Consider the following 6,000-nt stretch of genomic DNA (forward strand, 5'->3'; position numbering starts at 1 on the left):
ATCGACTGCCATGATGGTTCATACCACGTCATGTCATGGCAAGAGAGAAGGTTAACGTTTTTACCACGATGACAGTTAAGATCCCTAGTTCAGTAATTTTTTCTGCATTCAAGATATATAAACAATTATGTTGTAGATGTGAAATCATATGCACTATATACATCTTTGTCGTGGTATATGTCAACCCATATGCCACATAAATTTGTGATCCATGGTACATTCAATCACAACTGGTAGTTTATGTCATACTTCCACCATAGGGATGTGCCCCCGTGTCGCCCACGCGTTAGGGCGGCTCAGGCGGAACCCTAAACCATCATCGTCGCCTCCCCACTCCTCTCCGGCCCTCATCCTCCCTGCCATTGCCGGCACGCTCCCGCGGGCGAAGCCCGTGGTGCCCTAGGCGGCAGCAGGCTCCCTCTCGCGTTGCGCTCGCGGAGGAGGCGTGGGATCGACGACAGCAGCCGCCGGCCGGTAGCGGGGCTGGCCGGGGAACGGTGGGGTGTGGTCCTGGGCGGGATCCGGGGCGGCGGCCTCGGCAGGTGGAGTTGCGGCGCGTCATGCCTAGCTGCTCTGACGAGGGTTGCACTGGCCGAGTGATCTTCGGCGATGCGGCTGACGGCGGGGGTGACCCTGGCGGCTGCGGATCCGGCGTCTTCGACGGCGTGGCATCTTTTGACTGGAGTTTGCTGGATCGGGTAGTATTCGGTCGCACCCATGCTTTTATTCCGACCGTTTGGTTCTGGAGGGAGCGACGCGAAGCTCTATTCTGTGTTGCCATCAGATGACATTCTGATCATGGTAAAAATCAGAGGTGGAGAATATCATGAAGGCCGGATTGGAGGACTAACAATGGAGGTTCGAGTCTGTGGTGTTGAGGGACTTGCTTGCTGTTTGGGTTCTCGCAACAGCAATATGCAAATGGGGGCGCCTTCACATGTGAAATTCAGAGTCTTACCTTTCAGGGTGAAAATTCAAGGCATAGCCTTAATTGGTTGTGCATGGTAATGACCTTGTTGAAGACATTGTTTCGAGAGCGAGGACTATCTTCAGGTTGAAAAACTAAAATCTTTTGATCAAGCGACGACGGCGCTTGTGCACTGTTTTCCTTCTTGGAGGTGTCGCTTTTGAAGAGCCTGAAGTTCATGTGTTGTCTTGGTGATGAATGTATTGTTCCTGCTAGGGCTAGAACATCGTAGCTGGACTTTTTTCTTATTTTTCTTTTTAGTTTTTTGGCTGGGTGCATCCGTATTACCATTAGGGTAGTGCGTAATTGCAGAAGCTGAGTGTAATTGTATCTTCTTGATATTAATATATTCCCTTTTATTGAAAAAAATAATACCACCATAGGGAAAAAACGGTGCTAAATTAGCAGGTTTCTTATTGTCAAATTCTATATACAAGACCTCAGGCCCATTCGAAAAAATACATTTGTGTGCCGCACAAGGGTGATTAGGCTAGATAAATGACCTTACTGCAGGTGAATCACACAAACAATGAAGGCTTATATCTATGTCAATTGTTGGTGCCATAACAACCACCACAACAAGAAGAATATGTTGCTCTTCCATCATCTATATTTTGTCATAATTTTATGACACTCACCATTAAGAAGTATTTCCATGAACAAATAAATTATGTCTATTACCTTGCTCTAGATCCAAGGCATACAATCGCATGCATAACCAAATCAATCTGAAACAGTATATGATGAATTATTTATTGATAACTTCAAGTCCACTTAGCATAGTTCAATATAATTTCTACCAGGGCCTGAGTTCTACTTAAGGAAACAAATCTTGCAGTAGCAAAGGCCACCGATTAGCCCATCACACCAAACTTGGTGGACATTGTCGCCCCATTTCTCTGAGCATGTCCTCTTGCAAAATGGTTTTATGCAGAACATAAACCGATAGTGATCCATATTACAATTCTCTGTGTGCCACAAACATAATAAAAGTCACACAATAATAGCAAGAAGTTTCTCTGATGACATGAATTTATACACCATTGCATAGAAGTTTCAAACTAGCGGGAAGCTGATAGACATACAAGAATGTGCTTCAATATCATATTTAAAAAATCTGTAGGCAATATTTTCTTGAATTGTCATGTTTATATTTCTAGATTCATCATTTGAAATAAGTTATGCCCTAGTCTATTGCATCAAAAACAACAAAAGAGAGAACATACCTGCAGAAGTAGTGCTTCCTAACAACACAAGTATCACAAAAATACAGGTGAAGGCAGACCTTCCATCCATTCTTGAATTATACATCCTAGCATGGCCCAAAGTGATAATTTATAATGTCAAGGATAAGAAATGACGTGCCATGTGTAATCGTGTAGATAAATGCATGAATAGTGCGTCCACAAGATATACTAACCAATTACAAAGGGGTGGTCCTAGTGAGGGACATATAGAAAATATACAAAGTCAAAAGGATATTGAAAGATGTTCCATCTCTAAACTTTGAGAGGAAGAAACTAAATATAGTGTATCTAAAAGATTTAATGGGAAGGTACCAAGAGGCGGTCCCCAGGGATAATCATAGAGATGATATAAAAAACGAAAAGATATGGAACATAGTAGCATCTCTAAATTTCTATAGAAGGAAATATAAATGTGTCCGTCCATAAGATATCATTACCATGTACCATGAAGTGGTCAGCGACGAGAGCCAAACGAAAAATATCTATCAAACAATACATCATGAGGTGTCATCGCTAGATTTTTAGAGAAATAAGTATTAAAGTGCATCCAAAGATATCAGAAATGAATATCTATCAAACAATACATCATGAGCCCGCGACTTTTTTATTCAGCGCCGCGGCAACACCACCTCTATCCATCAACCTACTAGCTGCACATCACCGGCGCAGCGCTGTCCGCGCGGGTGGAAGCAGCCACTCGAGGTGGCCGATGCGGACATGCTTGGCTAGCGGCGGCGTGGCTGGTTGCGTGGGCGGTGGCCGTGGCCGGGCTATGGCGCTGGATACTGCGTCTGGTGGATGAGGAAAGGGGGTGAGAAGGGAATTCCGGGTGAGAAGTGATCCACCTTATTTAGGGCCAGACGCTCGTTCCCACCAGACAAACGGCAGGACACACGGTGTTAGACACGTGTCGAGTAGGAATCGCGTGCTCACGTATACATGTGATCATCGGGCTTCATCCGTAAACAATTATATGGTAGATGTGAAATCATATGCACCACATACATCTTTGTCGGGGTATCAACGCATATGCCACATAAGCTTGCGATCTATGGTATATTCAATCACAACTGGTAGTTCATGTCACACTTCCACCATAGGAAAAAACTGTCTTAGATCAGTAAGTTTGTTATTGTCAAGTTCTATATACAAGACCTCGGGCATATTCGAAAAAGATACGTCTTTCTACTGCACATGTGTTGGGGGGATGACCCCCGGTAGGCCAAAGGCATACCGAACTTGCCAAGTTTAGGCTGTTGAGGTACCGGTTTAAAGATTATTCCGGAACAATGAAGTTAAGTTTATGGCTAAGTGGGCCTGTGCCGGTATCCTGGGAGGGGTATACCGGAATATGCTAAGAATGTACCGGATTACCGGTACAAGCTACACTGTAGCACGTCGGCAAGCTGGTCAAAGATTCTCTCAAGAGCTAGAGGACAAGGATGAGCGAAGCACTTCAGCTTTAATCGAATCTCTGAGGCCAAAGCAGAAGATGACGTAAAAGGTACCGGAGGATGTCACCGTGCCTGATTAAAGGTCTACCGGTGTCATCAGTTGCCAAAGAGGCTTTGTAAAGTAGTTTTCCTAGTCAAAGATGCCATTAGGGTTTCCTAGGGTTTCTTCCCCTGTAAGCCACCCTCTCCCCTATATAAGGAGAGGGGGCACACCCCATCGCGGGTATGTACGAATCTCACTTGATCATGGAATAGAGAGATCCAGAACTGAGTTAGTTCTTGTGTTCTTCTTCTTCAACCCCTGGCTAAGGCTTAGTTCATCAAGAGAGCTTTCGGTAATCCATCCGGAGTTCATCCCCATATAACCAAAACCCTCCCCCGAATCCTCTAGCGCACATGATCGGCCCCAACTCAAGCCATCCTATGGCATCTGTCTGTTCACCACGACGACAGTTGGCGCCCACCGTGGGGCCAGCAGCTGCGCTTGCTGGAGTTCATATTCGGGCGGGCCTCCTCACCATCTCCGACGAGCGTCTGGTCACTGCGCTCGTCGACCGCATCCTCTCCATGGACTTCATCAACGACAACACTGGGTGCTTCACCAACGGCGGTAAGTTCCCCAAGAACGGCCGCGTCATTGAATTCGGCAGCCTTCGCGTCTACTACGGCACCATCCCGGAGCGCCAGTGCCTCTCGCTGGTGCTGGTGGCGCTGGACCCGCCAAGATCTGCAGCTCGCAGCGGCCACGCCGCCGGCAGCGTCGAGGTGCTGGTGGTTGGCGCGGCTGACGCCGGCAAGGAGGTCGCGGCGGAAGGCGCTGGACAGACGAAGTCTACGCGCACGGTCAAGCCGCCGACCGAGCGTGACCAAGGGGTTGCGGGTGCATCCGCGGCGCCACCGGAGACTCCTCTCCAAGCGGCGATGAACGTGCTGGCGACGCCCATCGCGCAGAACATCGACCCGGCAACGGCTCATGCGGAGCTGGAGGCGCAGCGGCAGAAGTTGCTCTCCGGGGGCGCGGACATCATCCGGGCGCAGCGCGAGCTGAACCTAACCCTACGTGAGTATAACGCTGCCCATGGCTTTGCTTGTGTTAGCGCTCAGGCTGCTAGGGTACCGAAAAACCGGCTTAGAGCTCGCAATCTAGATCAGGATCTGCGTAAGGAGATTCTTGCCGGCAAAAGTACCTCTGCATCTTTGAGCATCGTAGAGAAACCTAAATACAGTAGCCCGGATAAAACCAAAAAAGCTGCTAGGGCTGCAGTAGAGCTGTGTGACTCGCTTACCGGAGATGCTTTAGCAAAACAACAAGATCGTGTTAGGGAGTTGCTTGAGATGATACAGGAACAAAATGCTGAGCTTGCTAGAGTAAACAAAGCAGCTGCAGCATCGAAATCTGTGCGTTCGGCAAAGAATGCCGGAAGCAAATCCCATGGGCAGGCATCGTCCCCCCATCCGGACAGAAGAAGAGAAAAGGAAGTAAATGCGCAGCAAATGACTGTGTATGATCCGGTACTTGCCAGAAAACAACAAGCCGGGCGACACGAGGCCGGAAGAAAAAGCCATGGGGCAGGCCGTGGCTATGCCGGAAATGGCTACGCTGAAAATGTTTATGCCGGTAGAGGTGAAACCGGGCAAAATTATCGTGGACCAAGAGCTGCTTATGTTGAGGAGGAAATGCCTCCACCAAGGTACCGGTAGATAAGAGTCGTGGTACCGGAACGTTACGTTGAAGCTGATTCAAAAACTGAAAGAATCGCAGCCTACCGGAACACTTTGGGGAGCGCGTAGGAGAAAGATGTCTGCCAGAACGGGATGCGAGGCACCTGCTGGACAGGGTGTATTTATCTGAGATGATCGAGGCAGATGGTCCTCCTGGCCCAAAGTGCTTTGGCCCTCGAATCATGAAAGAGGAACCACCGGTTCGCAACTTCCAGTTGCCACGGGACACAAAAACGTACGATGGAAGCACTAAGCTGGAAGATTGGCTTGCGGGTTACGTAACCGCAGCATACGTCGCTGGTGGCGGAGGAACTGTAACAGGCGGAGGAAACCGGCGTTAGGCCGTGAGAATCGTGTCGTCCTTCCTGGTAGGACCGGCACGCATCTGGCTCAACAACTTGCCAGCAGGAAGCATAAATGGCTGGTTGGACTTTAAGGAAGCTTTCGTAAGTAACTTCAGCAACACATAGCGGAGGCCAAACAGGCCGCAGCAGCTCGCCTTGTGCGTGCAGCGCCCCAATGAAACAGACCGGGATTACCTAACCCGGTGGAATTCCACAAGGAACTCCTGTGAAGGGGTGATCGAGGCATAGGCCATTGCTTGGTTTTG

Source organism: Lolium rigidum, chromosome 1, assembly GCF_022539505.1.
Source record: "Lolium rigidum isolate FL_2022 chromosome 1, APGP_CSIRO_Lrig_0.1, whole genome shotgun sequence".
NCBI classification, from domain to species: domain Eukaryota; kingdom Viridiplantae; phylum Streptophyta; class Magnoliopsida; order Poales; family Poaceae; genus Lolium; species Lolium rigidum.